This window comes from Pezoporus wallicus, unplaced genomic scaffold (genome assembly GCF_028554395.1).
Source record: "Pezoporus wallicus isolate ANWC-B61680 ecotype Strahan unplaced genomic scaffold, APGP_CSIRO_Pwel_v1 contig_8705, whole genome shotgun sequence".
Lineage (NCBI taxonomy): Eukaryota > Metazoa > Chordata > Aves > Psittaciformes > Psittacidae > Pezoporus > Pezoporus wallicus.
The window spans coordinates 1,099,623-1,115,879 of NW_026638439.1; the positions used below are offsets into that span (position 1 = coordinate 1,099,623).

At 43.8% G+C, this 16,257-nt stretch overlaps 1 protein-coding gene across 7 annotated transcripts in view; it reads right to left on the bottom strand.

Annotated features, from left to right (window-relative positions):
- AUTS2 (activator of transcription and developmental regulator AUTS2) overlaps positions 1–16,257 on the bottom strand; it is a 733,350-nt gene that overhangs the window by 588,508 nt on the left and 128,585 nt on the right. The gene's annotated exons all lie outside the window — the stretch shown is intronic.

The window sequence follows — 16,257 nt, forward strand, 5'->3', positions numbered from 1 at the left end:
ATCAGCACAGTAACCCCAGGAGACAGCAGCAGGTTGGGGGGATAGAGCTGAGCATCCACTGCTCATCGGGTGAGCGATAAGACAGTCTCGCGTGTACCCAGCATTGCTGAAACCCCAGACTTCCCACGGGAATGAGAACAGAAGGTTTGACACACATCTGTACGTGAGCAGTAACTGCTGAGCTGCCTTCCCTAGACAACGTGCCATGAAGCAAATGAAAGAGAACAAAGCCAATGAATGGCACAGGAGAGAAAGCAGCCTTGTGCTTTCCCCCCTGTGATAAAGGAGTACAGCGAACCTGCAAGGTGCGGCTTCTTGTAGGGAATGGGCCTGGAAAAAATAAGACTGACTGCACCACCGTCCCAAGAAGCACTTTATTAGAACAAAGGACCTCAATCTTCTGAAGTAACTTCCCAAAAATCTTAGCAAACGAGTACAAGAATGGCATTAGTATACCTTTTTTTCATTTAAAATACATCTTTAATTCCAAATAATCTTTAATTTCATATCTACTTGAATCCCAGAATACAAAATTGATAGCAAATTGATCCTGCCCTTGCTTATTAGCTCTTGGAGGAAAGCATGTTTGAACCCTTGTTTTCTACTGCAAGCGGATTCAAATATGTAAATTCAGTCTGGAGAGACACAAGTTAAGTCCAGCTCATTATCATATGAAGTGATTTACATTTTATCTACTTGACTGAAAGCCATGTATTGGCCCAGGTTCACATGCTTCGCTACATAGGTCTGTAATTTAGTTCAGATCCAGTGAAGCCTGAAGTCTGGAGAGCCAACATCAAGGTTATCACAACTCATATTTTCCTGAAATTAAATTCAGACTAGATCCTGAAATAGTTACATTTAATGTCTGATCTTGAAAGAGTAAGGCTGATCTCATCCCAGAACTGACATTAGGTTTAATGCTGCTTGGTAACCAGCAAATATAAAGAAACAGGGCACATCCAATGTTGTACAAGATGAGTTAAGCAGTGCAGCCTCACGTCTTGCATTGCTGCTGCTATACCCCAAGTGAAGCACCTTCAAAATCTTCACTCCATGAACACTTTTCATGGCCAACTTAATGCATGACTTAAGACTGCAAATGAATTTAGTCACAAAGCATCACCAAGATGTGCCTTCACTTACAAAGCACCACAGGCCAAACCAGAGGCCTTTGGATTATAGAGAAAAAAACAGATGCTCTTCTCCTCTTGGAGCTTTTACTTGTGAAGACTGTGGCTACCAAACACTTTCACATCATGTTTTTGCAGCCCAAAGAGCAGAGCAGGGAGGAGTTGCTTGTAACACACTCACCCATCAATCCCCTGTCACTCACACCATGCTGCACCACAGCACTCTGTTTAGTTTGGACTGGTCCTTTGGCTGTAGACACCAAAGCTTCTTGCCTGGCAGTAACAGACCAGTCATTTAAGACACTGTTCAGAGCAATGATTATTGTTGTTGTTTGATTCTGGTATTTTTAGGAAGAGGCAATCCTGCAGATTTGCATCTCATTTCCCAGAATGCCCTAGGGCTTTTCCAGCAGTTGGAATCTTGCAGGATAAACATCTTCCCCTGATTGTAATTGCATTATTAAATATGATTGCTCTCCTCTTCCTTGAAAATATTTTAAAAGCAGCAACAAAGAACACTGCAAGAAAGCATCCTGTTGACAGCATAGAGAATTGCACACCAGAGACAAACAGGAGTATTCCACCTTTAACTTCCACACGCAAAAAAGACTCTTCTAAGCCACGGAGTCTCACAACACCAGACAGAAGCTTACTCTTCTAAATAACTGCAACCATAAGAATCCTTCAGCTACCAAAATTGAGACCACTACAAATAACCGTCTCCATTAAAAAACGTATTGCAATAACTCCAAGAAATCCCCTCAAAGATCAGGGTTCTGTTCCTGTAAATCCTATAGACACAAATAACCATAATCATACAGAAGTCACCCAGGTGTAACTGCAGCAGGTGAAGGAGAGGCTACAGGGGAAATTAATATGATTCTGACCTGCACAAATGCGCTCCTTAGTTCTGAAGTTACACTAAAGAACTTCTTACACCTAATACACAGCAATTGACTCCATCCCTGCACACTCCAGTGATTTGGCTGGTTAAATTCCTTTTCCTCTAGAAAGTTCCTATTCTCTACAATGTCTCACTGCATCTTTTACTGTATACTCCATATTTATATTGACATTTCATGACTATTTACACTTACACACCCCCATATATACACACAACACATACACATTCAAAACACACAACACACAAATATTGTGCTTAGGCATGCATGTGTTTTTCTATATAACATTCAGATAATCCCCCACAGAAACCCAGCTGGGTTGGGGGTAGGTGGAGAAGAACGTGCCATAGCAAACTGCACACTCTAAGTAGCCGTTAAACTGCTTGAGACCACTTCGCTGCTTTCAAGAGCCTCAGCTCAAGTGTTTTCACTAGGCTTTCCACGTCTAACAGCTTCATGGCATGGGAATCAGTAATGCTTCGTCAGTGTATGCTTAAAAAAATAAGTTCAACATCTCGAAAGCAAGGCCTGCTATACAACAGATGGTCTAACCTCTTGAATGTCAAATCCTTCTGTGGCAGGCAGCCCAATTAAAGTGACATTTTTAGCAGCATGCTTCTCTCCACTGTGCCCTTCCTCCCACTTTAGCCTCAATGTCCCAAGGGCAATTGCTCACCACACAATTACAAACACCAGTTTACTCTCGTTCTTTCTCCCCAGTCTAATTTGGAAGAAACTATGATGTGATGATGGTTAATCTAACTCCTGGGTCTCAATGAAGAAAACTCTTTAAAAAGAGAAGACCTTAAAGCAAACATGAAAATCGTCAGCTAACCAGCATGCCTCCTGAGCTGCTGATTAGGATCATTTCCTTTTAGCCTCTTCAGCTACAGCAAAGGTCTTTGTCGTTCACCTTGTCTTTCCAAAATAAAGAAAATAAAACAGACATGGCTAATAAATAGGGGGGAAAGAAAGAAAGAAAAAACTGGGGGGGGGAGGGGGGAGGAAGAACTAGAAGCCATTGTATTCTAGAGGCTTGCTATCATCTGAGTAGGATGTGCTTCAGTATAAAAGAGGTGCCTTGGATTCTCCTAACCTATAAAACAAGACAGTCCCTATGAAATGCACCAGCAGTACCATTTCATGGGACCAGAAGCAGCTGCAGCCAGCTGTGATGTGAGCAGCAGGTAATCGGCAAGCTCCCACACTGAGATTGGCCGGCCAGGAGTCAGTACTGACACAGGAGCTGTGGGATCATCTGAACTGGGTGCACAGGACATGGGCCTGCAGCAACAGGGACACCTTCCCCTAGATCAAGTTGCCCCAAGCCCCATCTAACCTGGCTTTGAACACTGCCAGGGATGGAGTATCTCCAATTCCTCCTCCAGCCTACAGACACTGATGATGTGGAGATATTTCTATTCCCAATTTACAGAGGGGAAATGGTGGCAGAGTTTAAGAAATCTGCCCATGAACTTTGCAGCAAGTACTGCAGGCTTGAACTCAATGTGTTCACACCCTCCTAAGTGAGAACACCTACATAACTCCGTTCTGGGTCTCTTTGTCAGTGGAGGTTGACAGCTTTAATACTAACGTAACGTGATGGTCAGGCTGATTCTGAACAGACCTGAGACACAGACCAACACATCCTCCTCCCATCCACCATGCAACAGCCTCGGAAACTACAGCATTTGCAGGGAACCAGGCTTGAAAAAGCACTGCTAGAAAAGTCAATCAGATACTAACAAAAACCACAATCCTACCCATCCCCAAATCCGTGTTTCTCAGATTGATTTACTGTATGATTATAAAGTGAATCTCACACTCAGAGACTGCAGGCTGGAAAACAGGGCGCTACACACGCAACGGCTCCTTTGATGCTGCTTCAGAACGAAGGGGCTGTTTTCTCCCTGCTGCTCAGAGCAAACATTGGCAGCACTGGCAGATTCTCAAGGCATCACTTCATTTCACAGGGCTGCAGGATGTAGCAATGCAACATTTAAAATGGGTAATAAAAATGGCTGATTACGTTAAACTGGCTGCAACCTATACTCCAGCAAGGAACTGAGTGATGGAAAAGCTTCCTCCTACAAGTCTGTAATGTTGCTGGAGGTTATACTTCCTACTGAGGCAGAGCTACTGTGTGTGGTGGGGCAGTACTGCTTGGAGACTAGGGTAAAATACTGCACTCCTCATGAAATGAGTTTCATTCCCAGCTCAACATCAATTTAATCTACCAGAAAAGGAGACTGACCAATTCAGAGTGGATTCTTCATCAAAAGCACAATTTATGACTTCAGATTTGCTAGGATCAGTCTTTAGGTTTTTGTGTATGTAAAATTACTGTTAAATACTCTGAAGCAGAGGTAGCTGGGAGTTTCTTAAGCACTTTGGAAACCACAGACTCCATTTAAGTGCAACGTTGTTATTACTCACTATCAAAGCCGAAGCATTCATTTAATGTGTGGGATACAGTAAAAAGCAGTGACAGATGATTGCTGCCTATCAGAAAGATAAAAGGGAAAGGATAGCATTTTCTTAATCATAAGGATTAAATAAGCTATACCAGCATGCCAGGCATTAGTTATTTTGTGGCCACTTACAGAGCAGGGAAGCTTACCGCGTGTCTATAAACCCTGCATCACAGAAAGCCTGTTTCAATCAGCATTAGATTCTCCAGTTACACTTCATTTCCTAAATAGCTGGCAAGAGCAGGTTTAAAACAAGGCTTTGAAAACGTGCAGGAGTCGACCCACTCCTATACTCTTCTTGCTCTGGCCATGTTGATAAGTGTAATGATATTAAATGTCCCAGCCCTAAGCTTGTGAGCAAACCATACAACTGGAACTTCATTCTGCAGGTTCAGTCTCCTCTGAAAGCATTCATAATAATTTCTAAAACCTTCAACTTCCACGGGAGGATCAAAAGAGAGATGGAAAGAGAATCCAGTCTCCACTACCTGCCTTCCTTTCCTCTAGACAGATGAGCTCCACCCAACGCATCTTTCATGAGGGAAGCAGGGAAAAGAAGCAGGCTATATAATCAGTGGAGGTGCGTGAAAAAGTTCTCAGGAGGTGCATTCCTTCCAGCTTTCTTGACTTCCATCTGCTTTTCTGAATGGAAGCAGCCTCCCTGAAATAGGCCAAACTGAGCCATAAACCTCAGGAGAAGATTTCTCTTGGGAGATCCACCACCTCCACCTACACTGCGAGCCAGACACTGTAGGAGCAATTCCCTGTGGGATTCAACAGTTCTTTTCCTTGCTGGAAACCACAGTGCAGATGTACAGAAAGGAGTGGGAGGTAAGGAGAGGATGGAAGACAAAGCCCAAACTTTTGCAGCCTTGAAAACAGACGCACATTTCTGTGTTTGGAAGGGGGTTTGTGGGAGAAGGCAGGAAGGAATCTAATGGCATTCAGATTGTTTTGTCCTTCCCCACTTGCTCCATCTCACTGGCAGGTTTGACTGTCAGTACCCACAGTGGTTATGAGCCCAATGCCAGCTAGTTGTGGTTCTTATATACATACCCCCAGATCTAACTTGACACAATGCTGTGTAATTGGCAGCTCAAGGGAAGGGGGAGAGATGGGCACTGAATGTGAATTACCTCTCACACCTACGGCAGGAAGATCCTCAGAGACAGAGGCTGGAGTCACCGGCAGGGAGTTTGCCCTGTGCCCATGGACACAGTGGCAGGTTTGCAGACAAAATGACAACTTACTTTTCCAAGGCTGCCACTCTTAAAGGTCCTAAGAACAAATACTCTCTGACAGGGGAGATAAGGACAAAATGAACGCAGGGTAGTAGGCTCAAGCATGGGAAAGGGAGGGTGGCACACTGGAAAGGGTGGTTAATAGTGAAGTTGAGACTGGAAGTGAAAAAGCATCACCAAATTTTCACTCTGCCTCCTCGAAGGAGCTCACCGTATGCCTGTGCTTTTCTGCTGGTTGTCAAATGGAAAAAAATCTAAGCGTGACTTTTTTTTCCTCTTGAATCCATGTTTATTTGATAAGGTCAGTGCCACCTAAACAGGTTTCAGTTTCAAATGTTAAGAAAAGCCTCTATGCAGCTGCATACAAGCAATGGCAATACATCTGCACCTTCTCCACACTTCCCATCTCTCCCCAGCTTTTACTGGAAGCATGACCCAGCCCTGCAGACAGACACTGTCAGCTATCTGCCACTGCATGAGCACCAGTATCTGCCTGCCCATTTCAGGTGAAGAGGCAGGAAGGGCTCACTGCTCACTACTTCGCTAATGGCTACAGCAGTCTGTCTTGAACAGAAGAGTGCAGTTTCTTGTTTACTCAGAAATATTTAAGTGCAAGATTAATCAGCACAGTCTAGAGCGTCACAGCTCTTTGTTTTGTCCCCAGTCTCCATGTCTTCATATTAAGATCTGGCTCCATCTACCACACCTTTTCCCATCATGCCTTTAAAGAAACCAGACCGTTTTTAATAATCAGATGCAGTATGGGAAAGATAAAGATGTGAAAACCTTGAAAACAGCTTAAGATGAGCTGTAAGCTTAAAAGAGGAGGCTCAAACTCCCCATTCTCCCTAAGGAGAGTGCAGCAGTGAGAGACAGCTCTAAACACCAGAGCATCCATGGACCACTTAAGGGGTACCTGCTGTTAGTCTTTCCATGCTGCTTTAAGATACTTGCCTCTAAGGCAGAGGCTAGCTGTCCTCCAGGCTAGATCACAAAGGACTAATGGAATGATGTGACACTACAACTCTGAATAAACAGTAAGAACATAGTTACTACATAAAGGCCATGATCTCCATGCAAAGCCCCCACTGTCATCCGGAAGAGATCTGCTACAGACCGAGATTTCAGGTCTTCAGTTACACATGTCAGATCTGTACTGAAATCCTTGGAGATGGTTTGAAGCAGTGACTTAGAATCAAGGCTTTAACAGAGGTTGCACTGCCCCATCACACAGAAGTTATTTCCTCTCTGGTACTTTTGGGGAGAAGGATTTTGGGCCACTTGAATTGGCCCAACAATGAAATTTGCACCTTAACGTCTGGCAAGGGGGAAAACCCATGCCTAATGACAGTGTAGTACCACGTACTTCTCCACCAGTATTAATCTTTAGGGCCTCTACCCCAAGCTACTACTTGCTTACAAGCAGTGCTACCTGACTTGGAAGAACTAATATTCTGAAATGCAAATTCCATAAAATGCAAGAGCAATTACCCCCATTGGACAGAAAAATAAGTTTAATGTCAAGTTGCTTTGCTGCTAGATGTGGCTCCCACAAGCCTCAGAGGCTGATCCATGCCTCTGACAGAACAAAGCTTACCAGGAAAGCCTGGTGATGAGTGACTTCTCTGATTATGCACCAACTGCTGAACACATCCTGAGCTGGACGGCAAATAAATTACACCATGAGCATACACTGGTCTGGATGGACTCAATTGTTTGTTTTAGGAATAATTAATCAAGAGCAAGATGCAATGTGATGAAGCCTTTGATATATACCAGATGAATGTTTAAAGAAAAGAAATGAAGAGACAATCTCTGCCCCTGCATTCCACAAAGACTTCTCATAAACTGGTTATTTTTTCTCAATTCTGACAATGAGAAAAGCCCTTCTCCTCTTTATATAAGCAGAATGAAAAATATTTAGTCCCCAATGAGATTTTACAGTCATATGCAGCTTCTCAGAATCCCAGAGGATACATTAACCCACACATTGCAGTTCAGCTCTCTACAGGGTATCCATAAATGCTCCAGCCAATCCAGTGAAGCTTCTGTCAGTCTTAAAGAAGCAAAACTGCTTATACCTCAATCCCTGATAGCTCAGTCCCCGATTTCTGATACCTGGGAGGATATTCCCAACAAAATAAAGCTAAAAAATAAGGGAAGAGAACCATCACCACGCACCTCCCTGCAGCTGTTTGTACACCCCTCTCTCATGCAATTTTGGCAGCAACTGGACAGCAAAAAGACTTTGCTTTGGCAGGGAACAGACCCACGAGAGGCCACGCCAAGAGATGGTGCCTACACCCTCTCAGTTGCACAAACAGGAGTTTCTACGTTGTTAAACCATTTCCTTATGAAACACACTCATTCACAAAGAGGAAGAAACCAAAAGCCACCTCTGTCTCAAGAAAGTCAATGTCTGTTTCAGTACCACCCCATGCTCAGGTACCTGGTGGTGAGGAGGAGGAAGAGGAAGTAAAAAACACCACAAGTTTTCAAACATTACTGCAAAATACAGTCCCACATGTGTTCATAACCCAAGCTGAATAAAAACTCCATGGAGTACATAAAGGTTATGGTAACTGGTTTACAGACAGAACGAGTGCAGTGAGACTGAGTGTTTTCTCTCATGTCACACAGGAAGCCTGTGGTCAAGGAGAGCGCTGAGCACATCTGGCTAACATCAGCTCGAGAGGTCAGGATGAAGAAGGTAATGAGATGCCTCCATGCCAGAAGCTGAGTTTTCTGAAGCAAACATCACACGGAAGTTGGAAAAAATCACTGCAGTGAATCACACTTACTCAGTCCTCAGCCACACGCTCATGTTACAACCACAAGCACGTTTTTAATTAGAAAAATGATCTAATTGAGATGCATCCAAAACTGCCTCCAATACGACATAAGCAACAATATACGTAGGTAAGAAAGTATGTTGGTTATGAAGGTGTGTGAATTTGTGCAGTTGAGGAAAGGAGTGAGGGTAAGTTGTCCCACTCACTCTCCGCCAAGTTCAGCAATAACACTGAATACATTTATTAAACACAATCGGATTTTACAAGGCACCACAGTGATAACTCTGTAGTAGTGGCAGTGCAAGCAGCAATAAAGATCTTGTAAACACAGAGGTCACAGGCCCAGGTGCTTACAAGCAGGGGAAGGGTGGGTTACTGTAAGCATTATGCTTCACTGCCTCAGCAGTTCTTCTTTTCATCTTGCTTCTCTCGGAGGAGAGGTGAAACAAGACAGAATGGATTATTATTTAATTTATTGCAATAAATCAGGAGCCAAAGCAATTCAAAGGAATTTGGAGCTTATCACTATGCAAAGAAAAAAATCAAACCTCTATCAGTTCAGATCTAAATACAATTACAGGAACAAAATAGCTTTATGTTTAAACCATCTAACTGAGCCTGACAGATGGATACTGTTTATATCCATTTGTATTTATTGAACATAGTAAAAGATTGCAGCTGTTCTGTCAACACCTAGGTGCTTCCAGGGTGCTTGGAGCTCTATATAAATATAACAGCATTTTATGGATAAATATATTCCATGGAATAAACACGTTGGAGATATTGTGATATAACAAGTATTTACATTAACAACCATAATACCTTCAACTGGTTTCTATTGATCTTTAAGCACTTCACAAAAGTATGGCTAAAGCATCTGCACTCCCACCCTACAGACACAGAATTAAAACTCAGAGATTAAGCGCTGCTGAAGGATTTTACAACTCAGTATGAGCGATGGGATTAGAAGCCCGGCCTATTGCTGCAGGCTTTGTCTTCAGTGCTTTAAATCACATTTCCCCCATCCATATCTACCTCTCCACGTCTTTGTGTGCAACACCCAGGAGCCCGTTTCATTGTAAACTTGCATATATTCACTGCCTAATTTTCCATCTCACGCGGTGTCGGGTCAATCAAAGCCAAAGGCAAGGATCTGCACAGTGTTCCTGCTTGCTCAGAGGGCTGAACACAACCTGTCCATCAGCTGAACCCCTCGAACCGCTGACAGCTTATTCCTGTGCTTCGAAATTCAAGGCAGAGCCTCTTGCTCAGCAGCAGTCTCACCCTCACCAAATCTCCCCTGACTGGCCAGAGGATCAGAAAGAACATTGTAATTAACGGAAATCTAATCCCACACTCCTCATCAGTGAGGTTTTGCATATACATAAGGAGCGATCAGTGGCGAGGAATGATGACTGCTCCTTATGTAAATCACACGCTCTACAAGGGAAAGCTTTCAAGCATGGCATGTGGGAGATGAACACACACAGACCTCTGGGTTTTCTTGGGGTTTTTCTCCTGTGTTCAGCTCTCAAGCACTGCACCCTGGGGGAAATCCAACCAAGCACATCTCTCATTTGCCTACTGCATGGGCTTTGAAATAACAGCACCACTGCACATGGGTTATCTTCAGGTTTTTTTTTTTCCTTTTAAATTTCACTAATAATTGCAGGCTCTGCTCCACCACAGTCATTTGTGTTTGCAGTTCTGGATTCTAGGATTTACAGTGAGGGTGGTGAGGCACTGGCACAGGGTGCCCAGAGAAGCTGTGGCTGCCTCATATCTGGCAGTGTTCAAGGCCAGGTTGGATGGGGCTTGGAGCACCTCTAGTGGGAGGTGTCCCTGCCTGTGGCAGGGGGTTGCAACTGGATGAGCTTTAAGATCCCTTCCAACTCAAACCATCCTGGGACTCTATGACATTGGATGGGAAAGAATAAAGTTTTAACTGGAGGTTGCATAGAGATGGGAGGTGAAACAATCCAAGGACAAAACAGGACTTTTGTGGGAATCCTCAGTAGAGAGCTATTTTGTGTTGCTGTGGCTCCCAAAAAGAATTTCAACTGTAGGAGATGAAGCATTTTTCCTGCTAAGAATTACTCCCTCACATTCATAGCTCCTGCACCACAAGCTCCCAAAGCACTGGGTTACTGCTTTAATGCTCTTCAGAAGATACATAAGGGGAAACAAATTTTATGGAGCTCTCTGGAAAGAAGCAATGGAAAGACTCTACTGGGAGAGAAGAGCTGCTAACCAGGCAATGAGAAAGGCGCTGGACCACACTAGGAACACATCAAGAACAAAGTACAATTTATCTGGAAACAAGCACACAGATAGAAATGGGGAGAAGGAAGAGGATGCATTTCCCAGAGGGGTGGGGGTGGAAATCAGACTTCCTTTCTGACTAAATAGCTAAACTCTCAGTCATTTCTAAGCAGTGGGAATCACAGTGCTCATTTTAAAACCATCCATCCATCAATTGATAGCCAAAATGGTTTTTATTAAAAAAGGATATCTCATCTCCACTCTGCCTGTGGAAGAGGCAGCACATGGAGAATAAAAAGGACGAAAAAGGAGAGCTGGCCTGCTAATACCATATGGCAAACACAGGAACTGAGCTCAGGCTCCCCGATTCCCAGACAGGAGCCATATCCCCACCGGACCACCATCATTTTTCATCTGCAAACATGCATGTGCGTGCGCATATGCAGACACACAGGCAACAGCAGCATAATCAGCTCTATACTGCTTTGCCACTAAGCCCTGAACTGTGAAATAAGAGCTATCAACTCAACAACTGAAAGGGCATATTAAGAGTGTTGCCAGTTAAACTCTCCAGAGAAGAGCCATCTCCTGCATGTTTATACAGAGCCAAGCACAATGGGGCCAGCAGTTGCCTTCAGTTCCACAGAAAGGATCAGTATCCTAGTTCTTCTTTGGCTGTGGTTGCCCAACTGTGGCTTTGATAATTACCCGACAGAAACACAAAGCTGCTACACCAGCATCTTAAAACACAAAATCATCCTCTATTGCCATGTTTCCCAGAAACATTTTTATAGCAGGCAGCAGTTTCTACTTAGGCAGCAGACGGACCAGAAAATACTGCTTGAAATGCTTTTGAAGTGGAGATGGGACCATAACAGCAGATTCCTACCCCTCCCTCTAGTGAGAGCAGATGTGGATGTAACTCTGGTCAACAGTTCCAGGATATGGCCCCTTCTAAACACACCCCAAGTACTTCTGGAAAGTGCTGAGCATTTGGGGTTGCTTCTAACGTGAAAGGAGGGGTTTTAAACACTCCTTTGTCCTGAACCCAGGACTTCCCAGGAGACCAATGCGCCTCTTAAATCCTGCTCCAAGAGCTTAAGCAAAACATCAACAGAGCATGGATTCTGTGCCAGCAGGCTGCAAAGGGGAGATGTGCTTCACAGCCGAAGCAAGACATCAGAACTTCTATACATAGACAGGCAGTATAATAGTGCCTATGTGCACTAGCATGTCATTCACGCAAGCGCTGAGTTTTGAGAAAGAGAAGAGACAAGAAGTCTTAGAGCACCTTTGGAAAATAAAATGAAACAAAACTAAACAATAAAGGCCTTGAAATCATTTGATTCTGCTCTTAAGTTCTGCAAATAACAAACAAGGTATCTGTACAGAGGCTCCTGCCAACAGCTGCCATTAACATACATAAATCTTATGTTCAAAGGAAGCCTCCAGCAGTCAGTTTTTCTATCTTAATTTGATTCTTTTGACTTTTTCGTCCTGTCTGTTTTCATCTTTCCTCATTAAAAAGATTTTTAAGAAAAGAAATGTTAAAAAAGCCAAACATAGCTAATTATTTTAATGAGCAACCAAAAAAAAAAAAAAAAGAGTTGCTTTCTACTCTGAATATAAGCAAATGTCAACATTGCATGGGGAGCAGAGGTAGCACAGCATCTTAATACTATACAGTCAGCTCCTATATTTGATTAATGAAGACTCACAGGACTAATTTTACACTGCTTCATTAAAAGCCTGGGGCAATTAGCATAAAGGTTAGACTACTACATTATTAAAATGTTAATTTTTTTTTTAAACAAAATAATTTGCTTCTTTTCCTTTCCCTTTGGAAAAAAAATCCACACTAGATAGACAAAACAAACTACTGTCCTTTTCAAGTTCTCATGTAGAGAAACACGCATGGCTCCACCTCTGAAGGAAACAGCACAGTGGCTGCCCAGTGACTACGGAAGGGCAGAGGCAATGCTCTCTTGTAAAGCCAACACACAAAGGAAAAAGGACACAGAGTGGTGATAAACTCAAAAGTCAGCCAGCAACTAGAGGGAGGGAAAGAAATCTCTCATTCCAAACAGTGTATCCATTTCTCACACAACTAAACCTGTCTTGCGAACTTCTGCAAGTGATGATCAAAGGTAAAAGCACATATATGCAACATAGCTCAAGCTCAAGTGTACATAATAAAAAGCATCTCCTATTCTTTGAGGCTTTATTGAGAGAACAGAGGAAGAACTGCTTTTGAACTTGTAGGTGAGCAATCCTTTAAAAGCACATCAAGGGGCAGCCTTGCTGTGCTGTTGATTCACCGTCACGATGGACACCACACCAGAGCAAGGTTCACGCCACCCATCCACTTCCCCACTCTGTTTTCCCTGTCCTTCCACACACCAAGGTAAGCAGCCCTCAGAAACACGCTTCCTCCCCCTCCTCCTCTGCTACGGCCCCAGGAATGGAATAAACACATAAAAAAGCAGCAGCAGCAGCCCTAAGGAACAGACTTGATGAAAAAGAAAAGCTAACTGCCAGACAACGTTTCAGTCTACTTCAGAGCTGCTTTACACGTGGGAGTACTTGCCAAGGCTTGCACAAGGCACCACTCTGCCTTGTAGCACATGCTGGTACTTGAGGGGTTAAAGCAATATAAGCCAGGCCTGCTGGAGAAGCACTACAGCAGGAAGAGAGAGTTACAAATGATTTTTCTTGGCAAAAGCAGCGCCTTGGAATAGTAGGAGGATTGTGCTTACTCCTCATATATAAGTGCCAAAATGAGGCTTGCTGACACTTTTCTGGCATGCCACAGCCCTTCCAGCGGCCCAGGGCTTCAACCAAATGTTTGGAGGGACAGAAGGACACACAAGATGTTTCTTTCCCAACCGACCAAACCCTCCTCTCGTGTGGCATTATCCAGCATCTATGGTAAGTGCCCATCCATCCATCCCCACCAACTGGGCTCAGCCTCTCCCTTCCCACACCAATCCTTGGCTCTTGAGGCTAGCATTTGGGGCTGGGGGTTGTGTGAAGCCACAAGCATGCAGGAATTCGGGGTGCATGTTGGTGGGGATATGGGGGATTAATGAAGACCCACAGGACTAATTTTAGGCAAGATGAAGCCTGCTGACACATCAGACTTCTGCAAATGGCTTAGCCAACAGCCCAGCTTTTCCCTTTCCCTCTTCTCCAACACCTAATAGTTACCTAGGCAAAGACCAGGCAGGGAGTTTAAGGTGACCCTTTCCCTGGACCTCCCCTTTCAGGTTTCAAAGACCAGCAATTTACGGACCTTGAGAGCTGGAAGCTGCATCCAGATCATCATGTTTAACAGACACTAATCTTCCTGAAGGTTTAATCCCTTTGTACCACTTCTTTAGACTTACACTTTTGGCTTCCACAAAATCCTTTCACATGAGTTTAGTAATTTCATTTTGCCCTGCTAAAAGAATAAAGGCAGGCTTATCAATCCCTACTCCTATCAGACTTACACAAACTGTTATGATTTAATTATTCAGTGTTTCATCACATGGAAAGTAGCTCCACAGCTATCCAAGAGTAGTGGGGCTTTAAGATGAAGGTCAAATGGCTATTTTGGGAGTGATCAGCTTCTCCAAAGGCACAGGGCACCACATGTGATGCAGCTTTGGCTTTTGCCTAGGGGCTGCTCTAGTGCTGTGCCATTGCTGAGCTGTCTTTGTGGCCAAGGAAAGAAGCTGATCACTTCCAGTGACAGAGTAACTCCAATTTCTTCATGCCAGAATCACTGAGGCTTTGTGGTACATGACTGGTTTTACTGCCTTCTATCATCTCTCTCAATGCGTAGCTGCTCTCTGACACATTCATATTTAACAGCAACCAATGCCCAGATTTTTGCTCTTCCTTCAATCCGTTTCCCTTTGTAGAAAGGGCTTCTTTTTTGTTCCAAACAACCTACAACACAAACCAGTCATTTTTTCTCTTGCTCTCCAACAGTAATGAAAATACATGCTCAGAACCCAAACCAAGCAAGAACCTCCCCCCTTTTCCAAACATCCCTGGAGATGATCAGACGATTATTCCTACAAAGGCAACTGGAGAATAACACCTTTTTGCCAGTGGATTTATATCAGGCTCCCCACCAACATGGGGAAAAATTTTACCTGTTTGCGAACTGAACTGAAGGAATCAGTTCTCTGAGATAACATCATCCACTGCAGCCCTTCCCCAAGAGAAGCAGCTCTCTCCCAGCTAACTTGCCGCTTCTAGCGCCCGTGCTGCCAAAGATGAAATCCCAAAACCTGACTGCTCTGCACAACCCTTCAAGAAAATAACATGTCCTAAAGCATGTTAGATGAGACTGTAATAAATTTTAGCAGTAAAACTGGGAAATCTTTACTGTCTAACCTTTTCCACTAGACTTTGATTGATTTCTGTACCAGGATTATTCTGATCAGCTCCTTCTAGTTGTGATTTTTCTCTCCGTATTCACATCAGAAATCCATACTGCCTTCAGTGATGTCCACCGAGGCTGGAAGGGTTTATCCTGAACAGATCAGCTCACCTGCTCATACCACGAGAAGTCTCCTTAGTTCAATCCACTACAGCATGACTGCACAAGGAGTCTCAATGGAAACGCCTGCAAGGCAGTTAACTTTCTCTGTAAATATACACATAGAGGACTGTCAGATTGCTTTACAAAAGAGTCATTTTCCCTGTTTAAAGGCTGGAAAGGCAGCAAGCCACATTCTCAAAATATCACCAGGCAAGACACCGTACAGCAAGTGAGAACTCAGCTTGGACCTGCTATCTTCAAGATCAGAATCACATTAGCAGAAGCTAGAGGGGAAAATGTAAGTGAAGGTGGTTCACTGTGCTGCTGTTACAGAAATGAGAAATCCAATCCTACACCCTAGGTAGCTGGGAGAAGATGGCGTGATGGCAAAACAGAGAGAAAACTATCAGCTCTGGTGGAAATGTCACCCCCATCACTGAAGAACACCCCAAACTGCCCTGCTGTAACTCAGCCCTTTGCAAGGCTGGAGGCTCAGCAATCAGCCCTGTAAATTTTCAGTTTTCAAATCTAGGCAGGAGGTTTGTTTTTCTTGAGCATCGTGCCAATGCTATTTTGTGCTGTACAGCTTCCAGTATTTTCTTAAGTGCCTTGAGAGCCTTGGCATGAAGGGCACTATGGAAATGTAGTTTTAACTGTGGCTTCCAACTTCTGCCTTGTAACCTACATCTCAAATGAGGTATTTCAGCAGAAAGAGGTGCTCCTTCCCCTGCATGCAAAGAGAACTGTACCCCCCACAGCACACATGCACAGAGGAACACATTTCAGCTGCATGTGCAGTGCTAAGGCGAACAATGTAATGTCACTGCCTGGATGGTGAGCAATATCTCCATTAATCTATCACTACAAATGGCACAAACTTAAAACAAGCCCCTCATCCTTCACTATGCCCACATTAACAAGT